This window comes from Lagenorhynchus albirostris, chromosome 13 (genome assembly GCF_949774975.1).
Source record: "Lagenorhynchus albirostris chromosome 13, mLagAlb1.1, whole genome shotgun sequence".
Lineage (NCBI taxonomy): Eukaryota > Metazoa > Chordata > Mammalia > Artiodactyla > Delphinidae > Lagenorhynchus > Lagenorhynchus albirostris.
The window spans coordinates 60,018,561-60,030,846 of NC_083107.1; the positions used below are offsets into that span (position 1 = coordinate 60,018,561).

General features: G+C 43.0%; 1 protein-coding gene across 1 annotated transcript in view; it reads left to right on the forward strand.

Annotated features, from left to right (window-relative positions):
- Nucleotides 1–11,436: 11,436 nt before the first annotated feature.
- Nucleotides 11,437–12,286, forward strand: part of EIF2AK2 (eukaryotic translation initiation factor 2 alpha kinase 2) — a 43,568-nt gene continuing 42,718 nt past the window's right edge. Inside the window, exon 1 of the mRNA XM_060169786.1 lies at nucleotides 11,437–11,473. The gene's annotated coding sequence lies outside the window, so the exon portion shown is untranslated. The remainder of the gene's footprint in view (nucleotides 11,474–12,286) is intronic.

The window sequence follows — 12,286 nt, forward strand, 5'->3', positions numbered from 1 at the left end:
ACATTTATCATACGTTTATCTAGTTTTATTACAATTAATCCATTTTCCCCCTGGATATTATTCTAATCTTTTTAGAAACTCTGAGATTTTTCTCATGTCTTTAAGTGACTTTTCGCCATGCAGTTTAGTGGAAATGGCACTCTATCACTTAATCAGAAAATTACCAACTGTGCGATTTTTGCACAAAGCACTTAAAACCTCAAAGCCTCTTGTTAATCTCTAAAATGGGCATTACAGTATCTACCTGAGAGGATTGTTGTGAATGAATGTAAAAGCACTTCCAAAACTGAAAAGTGTAATTTGAAATAAATCAAGTATTATGACTACTAATCATCACTTGGACCCATATCATTGATTTAAAAAAAATTTTTAAGTCATTCTTTGCCCTTTTGCTTGAGTTGGGATCTCTACTAACTTTTCACAGAACAATTGACTATAAATGTCTAAATATCATTTCATTGCTTGAAATAATGTGACCGAGCAGTGAAAGCCTCCTACAAGCATGGAAATAAACAAAGCCTTAGCTCTCCCCACACACATAACATATACTAAAGGTCTGATTTTAAGATAAAAGCCATCACCCTGGCAGATTCAACAGGTAGCTTCATTTTTTAAATTATCAGTAGAAGTAGACTACAAAAACGAATCAAACACAGAGTTCTTATACTGACAAGAATTTCTCTTATAAAATATTTCTCAGATATTTATGTGACTCTGCATTTTCAGGTTCTGTTAGGATATTTAACTGCATGGAGTTTTGCTGGTTTAAAAAAAAGATATAGGGGTGCCTTCAACATGGCGGAGGAGTAAGACGTGGAGATCACCTTCCTCCCCACAAATACATCAAAACTACATCTACATGTGGAACAACTCCTACAGAACACCTACTGAACGCTGGCAGAAGACCTCAGACTTCCCAAAAGGCAAGAAACTCCCCATGTACCTGGGTAGGGCAAAAGAAAAACAGAGACAAAAGAATAGGGATAGGACCTGCACCTCTGGGAGGGAGCTGTAAAGGAGGAAAAGTTTCCACACACTAGGAAGCCCCTCCACTGGCGGAGACGGGGGGTGGGCTAGGGGGAAGCTTTGGAGCCATGGAGAAGAGTGCAGCAATAGGGGTGCAGAGGGCAAAGCGGAGAGATTCCCGCACAGAGGATTGGTGCGGACCAGCACTCACCAGCCTGAGAGGCTTGTCTGCTCACCTGCCGGTACGGGTTGGGGCTGGGAGCTGAGGCTACGCCTTCGGAGGTCAGATCCCAGGGAGAAGATGGGGGTTGGCTGCGTGAACACAGCCTGAAGGGGGCTAGTGCACCACAGCTGGCCGGGAAAGAGTCCGGGAAAAGTCTGGACCTGCCTAAGAGGCAAGAGACCATTGTTTTGGGGTGCGCGAGGAGAGAGGATCCAGAGCACTGCCTAAATGAGCTCCAGAGACGGGCATGAGCCGCGGCTATCAGCACGGACACCAGAGACGGGCATGAAACGCTAAGGCAGCTGCTGCCGCCACCAAGAAGCCTGTGTGCGAGCACAGGTCACTATCCACACCCCCCTCCCGGGAGCCTGTGCAGCCCGCCACGGCCAGGGTACCGGGATCCAGGGACAACTTCCCCAGGAGAACACATGGCGTGCTTCAGGCTGTTGCAATGTTACGCTGGCCTCTGCCTCTGCAGGCTCACTCCGCATTCTGTACCCCTCCGTCACCCCCGGCCTGAGTGAGCCAGAGCCCCCTAATCAGCGGCTCCTTTAACTCTGTCCTCTCTGGGCACAGAACAGATGTCCTCAGGCGACCTACATGCAGAGGCAGGGCCAAATCCAAGCTGAACCCCAGGAGCTGTGCGAACAAAGAAGAGAAATGGAAATCTCTCCCAGCAGCCTCAGGAGCAGTGGATTAAATCTCACAGTCAACTTCATGTACCCTGCATCTCTGGAATACCTGAATAGACAACATATCATCCCAAAATTGAAGCAGTGGACTTTTAGAGGAACTGTAGACTTGGGGTTTGCTTTCTGCATCTAATTTGTTTCTGGTTTTATGTTTATATTAGTTTAGCATTTACAGTTTATTATCATTGGTAGATTTGTTTATTGATTTGGTTGCTCTCTTCCTTGTATATATATATATATTCTTTTCCTTTTCCTCTTTTTGTGAGTGTGTATATGTATACTTCTTTGTGTGATTTTTGTCTGTATAGGTTTGCTTTTGTCATTTGTCCTAGAGTTCTGACTGTCCTTTTGTTTTGTTTTGTTTTTTTTAGTATAGTTTTTAGCACTTGTTATCATCGGTGGATTTTTTTTTTGTTTGGTTGCTCTCTTCTTTCTTTCTCTCTTTCTTTTTTTAAATTGCTTTTTAATTTTTAATAATTTTTCCATTTTAATTATTTTATTTTTAAAATTTATTTTTAATTTATTTATTTCCTTTTTTTTCTCCCGTTTCTTCTGAGCCATGTGGCTGACAGGGTCTTGGTGCTCTGGTCGGGTGTCAGGCCTGAGCCTCTGAGGTGGGAGAGCCAAGATCAGGACATTGGTCACCAGAGACCTACTGGCCCCATGTAATATCAAATGGCGAAAGCTCTCCCAGAGATCTCCATCTCAATGCTAAGACCCAGCTCCACACAACGACCACCAAGCTACAGTGCTGGACACCCTATGCCAAACAACTAGCAAGAGAGGAACACAACCCCACCCATTAGCAGAGAGGCTGCCTAAAATCATAGTAAGTTCACAGACACCCCAAAACATACCACCTGATGTGGTCCTGCCCACCAGAAACACAAGATCCAGCCTCATCCACCAGAACACAGGCACCAGTCTGCTCCACCAGGATGCCTACACAACCCACTGAACCAACCTTACCCACTGGGAGCAGACACCAAAAACAATGGGAACTATGAACCTGCAGCCTGCAAAAAGGAGACCCCAAACACAGTAAGTTAAGCAAAATGAGAAGACAGAGAAATACACAGCAGATGAAGAAGCAAGGTAAAAATCCACCAGACCAAACAAATGAAGAGGAAACAGGCAGTCTACTTGAAAAAGAATTTGGAGTAATGATAGTAAAGATGATCCAAAACCTTGGAAATACAATGGAGAAAATATAAGAAACGTTTAACAAGGACCTAGGAGAACTAAAGAGCAAACAAACAATGATGAAAACACAATAAATGAAATTAAAAATTCTCTAGAGGGAATCAATAGCAGAATAACCGAGGTAGAAGAACGGATAAGTGACCTGGAAGATAAAATACTGGACATAATTACCGCAGAGCAGGATAAAGAAAAAAGAATGAAAACAATTGAGGACAGTCTCAGAGACCTCTCGAAAACATTAAATACTCCACCATCCGAATTATAGGGGTCCCAGGAGATGAAGAGAAAAAAAAAAGGGACTGAGAGAATATTTAAAGAGATTATAGTTGAAAACTTCCCTAATATGTGTAAGGAAATAGTCAATCAAGTCCAGGAAGCACAGAGAGTCCCATACAGGATAAATCCAAGGAGAAATACGCCAAGACACATATTAATCAAACTGTCAAAAATTAAATACAAAGAAAACATATTAAAAGCAGCAAAGGAAAAGCAACAATTAACATACAAGGGAATCCCCATAAGGTTCACAGCTGATCTTTCAGCAGATACTCTGCAAGTCAGAAGGGACTGGCAGGACATATTTAAAGTGATGAAGGAAAAAAACCTGCAACCAAGATTACTCTACCCAGCAAGGATTTCATTCAGATTTGATGGAGAAATTAAAACCTTTACAGACAAGCAAAAGCTGAGAGTGTTCAGCACCACCAAACCAGCTTTACAACAAATGCTAAAGGAACTTCTCTAGGCAAGAAACACAAGAGAAGGAAAAGACCTACAATAACGAACCCAAAATAATTAAGAAAATGGGAATAGGAACATACATATTGATAATTACCTTAAATGTAAATGGCCTAATGCTCCCACCAAAAGATACAGATTGGCTGAATGGACAGAAAAACAAGACCCATATATATGCTGTCTACAAGAGACCCACTTCAGACCTAGAGACACATACACACTGAAAGTAAGGGGATGGAAAAAGATATTCCATGCAAATGGAAACCAAAAGAAAGCTGGAGTAGCAATTCTCATATCAAACAAAATAGACTTTAAAATAAAGACTATTAGAAGAGACAAAGAAGGACACTACATAATGATCAAGGGATTGATCCAAGAAGAAGATATAACAATTGTAAATATTTATGAACCCAACATAGGAGCACCTCAATACATAAGGCAAATGCTAACAACCATAAAAGGGGAAATCAACAGTGACATAGTAACAGTAGGGGACTTTAACATCCCACTTTCACCAATGGACTGATCATCCAAAATGAAAATAAGTAAGGAAACACAAGCTTTAAAGGATACATTAAACAAGATGGACTTAATGGATATTTATAGGACATTCCATCCAAAAATAACAGAATACACATTTTTCTCAAGTGCTCATGGAACATTCTCCAGGATAGATCATATCTTGGGTCACAAATAAAGCCTTGGTAAATTTAAGAAAACTGAAATCGTATCAAGCATCTTTTCTGACCACAGCACTATGAGACTAGATATCAATTACAGGAAAAAAACTGTAAAAAATAAAAACACATGGAGGCTAAACAATACGCTACTAAATAACCAAGAGATCACTGAAGAAATCACAGAGGAAATCAAAAAATACCTAGAAACAAATGACAATGAAAACATGACAACCCAAAACCTATGGCATGCACCAAAAGCAGTTCTAAGAACAAGTTTGTAGAAATAAAATCCTACCTCAAGAAACAAGAAAAATCTCAAATAAACAACCTAACCTTACACCTAAAGCAATTAGAGAAGGAAGGACAAAAAAACCCCAAAGTTCGTAGAAGGAAAGAAATCATAAAGATCAGATCAGAAATAAATGAAAAAGAAATGAAGGAAACGATAGCAAAGATCAGTAAAACTAAAAGCTGGTTCTTTGAGAAGATGAAACAAAATTGGTAAACCATTAGCCAGACACATCAAGATAAAAAGGGACAAGACTCAAATCCATAGAATTAGAAAAGAAAAAGGAGAAGTAACAACTGACACTGCAGAAATACAAAGGATCATGAGAGATTACTACAAGCAACTATATGCCAATAAAATGGACAACCGGAAGAAATGGACAAATTCTTAGAAAAGCACAATCTTCTGAGACTGGACCAGGAAGAAATAGAAAATATAAACAGACCAATCACAAGCATTGAGATTGAAACTGTGATTAAAAATCTGCCAACAAACAAAAGCCCAGGACCAGATGGCTTCATAGGAGAATTCTATCAAACATTTAGAGAAAACCTAACACCCATCTTTCTCAAACTCTTCCAAAATATAGCAGAGGGAGGTATACTCCCGAACTCGTTCTATGAGGCCACCTTCACCCTGATACCAAAACCAGACAAAGATGCCACAAAAAAAGAAAACTATAGGCCCATATCACTGATGAACATAGATGCAAAAATCCTCAACAAAATACTAGCAAACAGAATCCAACAGCACATTAAAAGGATCATACACCATAATCAAGTGGGGCTTATCCTAGGAATGAAAGGGTTTTTCAATATACGCAAATCAATGTGACACACCACATTAACAAATTGAAGGAGAAAAACCATATAATCATCTCAATAGGTGCAAAAAAAGCTTTTGACAAAATTCAACACCCATTTATGATAAAAGCCCCCCAGAAAGTAGGCATAGAGGGAACTTACCTCAACATAATAAAGGCCATATATGACAAATCCACAGCCAACATCGTTCTCAATGGTGAAAAACTGAAACCATTTCCACTACGATCAGGAAGAAGACAAGGTTGCCCACTCTCACAACTATTATTCAACATAGTTTTAGAACTTTTAGCCACAGCAATCAGAGAAGAAAAAGAAAGAAAAGGAATCCAATTTGGAAAAGAAGAAGTAAAACTGTCACTGCTTGCAGATGACATGATACCATACATACAGAATCCTAAAGACGCTACCAGAAAACTACTAGAGCTAATCAATGAATTTGGTAAAGTAGCAGGATACAAACTTAATCACAGAAATCGCTTGCATTCCTATACACTAATGATGAAAAATCTGAAAGAGAAATTAAGGAAACACTCCCATTTACCACTGCAACAAAAAGAATAAAATACCTAGGAATAAACCTACCTAAGGAGACAAAAGACCTGTATGCAGAAAACTATAAGACACTGATGAAAGAAATTAAAGATGATACAAACAGATAGAGAGATATACCATGTCTTAGATTGGAAAAATCAACATTGTGAAAATGACTCTACTACCCAAAGCAATCTACAGATTCAGTGCAATTCCTATCAAACTACCAATGGCATTTTTCACAGAACTAGAACAAAAAATTGCACAATTTGTATGGAAACACAAAAGACCCTGAATACCCAAAGCAATCTTGAGAAAGAAAAACGGAGCTGGAGGAATCAGGCTCCTGGACTTCAGACTATATTACAAAGCTACAGTAATCAAGACACTATGATAGTGGCACAAAAATAGAAATATAGATCAATGGAACAGGAAAGAAAGCCCAGAGATAAAGCCACGCACATATGGTCACCTTATCTTTGATAAAGGAGGCAAGAATATTCAATGGAGAAAAGACAGTCTCTTCAATAAGTGGTGCTGGGACAACTGGACAGCTACATGTAAAAGAATGAAATTAGAACACTTCCTAACACCATTGACAAAAATAAACTCAAAATGGATTAAAGACCTAAATGTAAGGCCAGACATTATAAAACTCTTAGAGGAAAACATAGGCAGAACACTCTATGACATACATCACAGCAAGATCCTTTTTGACCCACCTCCTAAAGAAAGGGGAATAAAAACAAGAATAAACAAATGGGACCTAATGAAACTTAAAGCTTTTGCACATCAAAGGAAACCATAAACAAGACGGAAAGACAACCCTCAGAATGGGACAAAATATATGCAAACGAAGCAACTGACAAAGGATTAATCTACAAAATTTGAAGCAGCTCATGCAGCTCAATATCAAAAAAACAAACAACCCAATCCAAAAATGGGCAGAAGACCTAAATAGATATTTCTCCAAAGAAGACGTACAGATGGCCAAAAAACACATGAAAGGATGCTCAACATCATTAATCATTAGAGAAATGCAAATCAAAACTACAATGAGATATCATCTCATACCGGTCAGAATGACCATCATCAAAAAATCTAGAAATAATAAATGCTGGAGAGGATGTGGAGAAAAGGGAACACTCTTACACTGCTGGTGGGAATGTGAATTGGTACAGCCACTATGGAGAACAGTATGGAGGTTCCTTAAAAAACTACAAATAGAACTACTATATGACCCAGCAATCCCACTACAGGGCATATACCCTGAGAAAACCATAATTCAAAAAGAGTCATGTACCAAAATGTTAATTGCAGCTCTATTTACAATAGCCAGGAGATGGAAACAACCTAAGTGTCCATCATGGGATGAATGGATAAAGAAGATGTGGCACATATATACAGTGGAATATTAACCATAAAAAGAAATGAAATTGAGTTATTTGTAGTGAGGTGGATGGACCTAGAGTCTGTCATACAGAGTGAAGTAAGTCAGAAAGAGAAGGACAAATATCATATGCTAACACATATACATGGAATCTTAAAAAAAAAAAAATGGTCCTGAAGAACCTAGGGGCAGGAGAGGAATAAAGACACAGACCTAGAGAATGGACTCGAGGACACGGGGAGGGGGAAGGGTAAGCTTGGACAAAGTGAGAGAGTGGCATGGACATATATATATATATATACACTACCAAATGTAAAATAGCTAGCTAGTGGGAAGTAGCCGCATAGCACAGGGAGATCAGCTCAGTGCTTTGTGTCCACCCAGAGGGGTGGGATAGGGAGGGTGGGAGGGAGACGCAAGAAGGAGGAGAAATGGGGATAAATGTATATGTATAGCTGATTCACTTTGTTATACAGCAGAAACTAACACACCATTGTCAAGCAAGTATACTCCAATAAAGATGTGAAAAAAAAAAGGGGGTTCCTTACTGACAGATATCATTATGGTAAACAAGGTGTTTGGAAAGGCCAACAATAATGGTGCTGGCAGAAGCACTGGAGGAAGAAAAAACAATTCCATACCTGGAATAAATGCTTACTCCACAGAAGGCAATCCCTCTCCACTCCACGATGGAAGGGCTCCATGTAACCCACCCGTCCCCAAGTGGCAGGCTGGTCTCCTTCGGTGTACGGGGTACTTGTGCTGGGAGCTCAGTGTTGGTCTTTGCTGTTGGAAGGCTCGGTGCTCAGCAGCCGGATCAACCTTGACAAGAACTCCATGTTGATGAAGTCACACACATCATCCATTCCTATTGCCGAAGGCTCTTCATTTGTGTGGAACAAGCAAGCACTGGGGTAGCTGGGGAACAGCCCGACTGACATCTACAGAAGGTTTCTTGCACACCTGCTTCTCAAAAGTCTCCCCAGCGGGGGGTACCTTTGATGAATATTCACAAGGGGACCCAATACACTCATCCTCTTTGTCCATTCCAAGTGATCACCCACATCCTTTTCCCCAGACCTCCTTATCATCAACCCTCTGATCTTGCTCTTTCCAAATCTCTGAATATCCAGGTAAATTGCTAGCTACTGGTACTGTCCAGGCCACTAGCTTTATCGCCTTCCAAGTGACAACTAAATATAGTTCCACCTGCTCAAAGTTCCACGAACTGGGAAGATTTTCCTTTTTCCCATTATCTTTTAGGGCTACCTCCCTGAAGTGCTGTCGGAATATATCAGTCTACTTCCAATTAATGCTAGCGTATTGTGCTTCAACTGAATTTTTCCTTCTAAGTCACCTGTTCACAAGGAACTCCCCATGAGACCAGGGATGTGGGTTGATAGAGTGGGAGTGAGTGCCATGAGGGTCTCACGTATCTGCTCATGTAACACACCTGTGGGCTGCCATCTATTTCAGTACTAGAAACTCCAGGACCAGTTTACCACCACTAAAGATCTCTGGTGAGCAAACGTTTCTGACTACTGCTCTGACCCTGCTGCCCTTTTTTTTTGGAGGGGCGGGTGGAGTTAAGTGTTGCCACATGGCCTTTGCCACTCTGGGAGCCATAATCCCCATTGAAATCAGGTAGTTTTTCAATGGCAACATCTCCCATCAACATTCTCCAGGCACAGTGGGCAGCCAATACAGAGCTTTTCAAAGATGAAACTATATTTCTGAATGCCTGGTGGAGGGTCCTTTGGATATTCTTGGGGGACACGGTTAGAAAATGAAGGAATAGGTTGCATATGATTAATCTATTCTAATATTCCTGACTCCTTAAGTATTTTTGATTTCTTCATCTGTATACTTGGCATCACAATTTCACTTAATATGGGCCACCACTGAGCCCAGGTTATAGTAAGCCAACTAAACAAACTCTTAGAACCATTCCCAGCTGCTGGAGCCAGCACACTGAGTGCATAATCTAAACTATGTTCCGTCTTTCATGTCACCTTTAGAAGCATATCCATGCACTTTTCTTGGGTTTCTGCTGATAAAAATTAGTGAAATCTTGTAATTCTTTCATTATGTAAACTATATCCTCTGGATCAGATCTTGTCTGTATCCTCTTGGGGCCTTCTAGCATCTGATTCTAGTTCTAGGAGTGAAGACAAGAGGGAGGAATGGGGCGTTTGGAAATTTCAGCACGTCCTTGCAAGGTGACCAATTCAGGCTCTTCAAGCTTGGCTGTACCAGACTTATCCAACAAGGATGGAAGGACTGTGGTGACTCAGCAGAATTTGGGAGGGCAATGGACTCATTCAAATCCACCCAAATTCCCAGGTCCTCATTCTTTCCCAGTCAATAGCCTCAATGTTCCTAGAAGAGACCTGGTGAGGCTGCAAATTAAAGTTATATAGAAATTCGGCTACCTGCAGCACTGGACTCTGTAGCTAATTTCTGCTCCATCAGCCTTGAGACTACATGAAGTAAGAGGTTCTTCTGGGGCAGTCATAAAAGCTTGTGTCCTCTGACCATGCTTGAGCTTGTCAGAGCTTTCTTTCTTTAAGCTCTTTTGGACAGTTCAGGGGCTTCAGAAAGTCAGAAAACATGTCATTGCTACTGCCATTGCATCTGAAACAACCACCCCACACCCACGAAGCTGGGAAATGGACTCCTGCAAACGAACGGCCACTACAGTTGGAGATTTCTTGTCATCTCAAAGGGTCACAGAAAGATGTCTCTGCCTCCTATCTGCCTTCTAAACCTCCCACCAGTGCTTCATATTTGGGGAACTTAAATCAAGGAAAATAGTGTTTAGCCATTGATACCCTGCAATACGGGGGTGGGGGGTGTGTGTGCAGAAGAGATGTGGGAAAGGATGCCTGGAGCCAATGGTCAATATGTAATGTATACCTGAAATCCATCTTGGAACTGCCTCTCTCCCTCACCCTCACTGGGATATTGAGGTACAGGATCCTGGTTCTAATTCCAGCTCCCCTGCTCACCAGCTGTTACTTCTGTGCCTCAGGCCTCAGTTTTCTCATCTGTTAAATGGCACCTACCTTGCAGTACTGTTTTGAGGTTAAGTCTTCAGCACTCCTCAGTCACTGTGTCAAGGTGCCAGTATTACTCTGGGAGTGTGTCATAGTCCCTTAGGTGAGTAGGATTTCTTACAACTCTGGGACTACGGGTAAGGACTTTGGTGGTAAACTCCAGGAGGTCCCGAAGGCAGCAGGTAGCTCTCCTAACTGCTGGATTGGCTGGTACTTGATACAGCAGCTGGCAAGTACCTGTTGAATGAATGGATGGATGGGTGGAAACAGATAGGGAAATTATGCCCCCAGGCCTCTTCATCCCCAGCCTGGTTAACGTGAGGAGAAGGAGGAGGGCAAAGAAATGGTGGTTATGGGAAAAGGAATCCTGGCTTTGCCCTGGGAGAGTTAATTTACTCAGTTTTCTTCCATTAATAAAATGGAGCTGATGATATCCAGCCCCCCAACCCCATCCCAAATATTTGTGTTGAAGAGGAAACTGGAGCGTTGATCACAGAGCGCCTGCCACGTCGCGGGCCTCGGAGACCTCAACGTACTCCCCACCTCCCAGAGTACCCTGCCCGCACGGGGGCCGGGAGCACCCCCAGAAGCAGGGGTAGGGCTGCAGGGTCTTGGACGTGCCCGGGCCGCCCCGCGGTACCCCCCACGCGGACTCGGGGTGGAGGCGCCAGTTTCCCGCTATCGCTGAGCCTGTGCGGACGTGGGCTGACGTGTGCGGACCCGTACGGAGTCGTACGGACCCGTGCGGGAGGGCGGGAAGAAGGCGGAGAGGAAGGAAGGCGGAGTCCGCGGGGAAAACGAAACCGAGAGCGAACTGCCCAGACCCCGCCGAGCTTCCAGTGAGGCCGCAGCTCGCGTCCCCAGCCCGGTACTGGACTCTGGTAAGATACCCCTGACCCCTGCGCCGCCGCCTCGATAATGCTGTCCGAGGCCCTCAGTTGAGGTGCGGAGCCCTTGCTGGATCCGGGGAGAGGAGCGTGCAGCGCGGTGGGCGCTGAAAGTCATTTTCTTCCCGCGAACAATTCTTGACAGAGCAAGCGACTACTAGCCCTGGTCCGGGACGGGGGCGGGGGCGACTAGTGGAAAACGGAAGAGCCCTATGGCTTGACAGACAGATGGGAAATACGGGGGCCTGAATTGCCCAAAACATTGGCTAAAAGAATCCCCAGCCACAAATCTCTTGCCTGGGTCGTTGCAATCGTTCCCCAATTGCCCATCTTTAGCCCCCGCTCCAACTCTGTCCCCCGCCCCGCCACCTCTTCTTAATACCGTAGCCGACCGAGGGCCTTTAAGGCAGAACAGGACACCCCCGAACCCCGCTCCCCAATAGCTTCATCAGAATCCTATAAAAGGTTATTGACCTACAGACAAGGCCACCTGCTCCCTGCGTTCTGACCACACAGGCCTCATGGCTGTCCTTGGGGCAGAGCCAAGCACTGTCCTGCCTCTGGACCTCTGCACTGCCTGTTTCTTCCCGGAAAGCTCTTCCCCCAGATACAATGTCACTGTATCAGAGCAGCCTTCCCTGAACAACCTGCATGTAAGAAACCCCACTCTTCCCTTGCTGTCACCCCTACTCTGCTTTAGTTTTCAACGTAGTACTTATCACCTTGTGACATTTTTTATGGGTTTGTCCATTTTCCTCCACTAGTAAGTTCACAAGAGCAGGGTTTTGTTCGCCAGTATAACCCAGT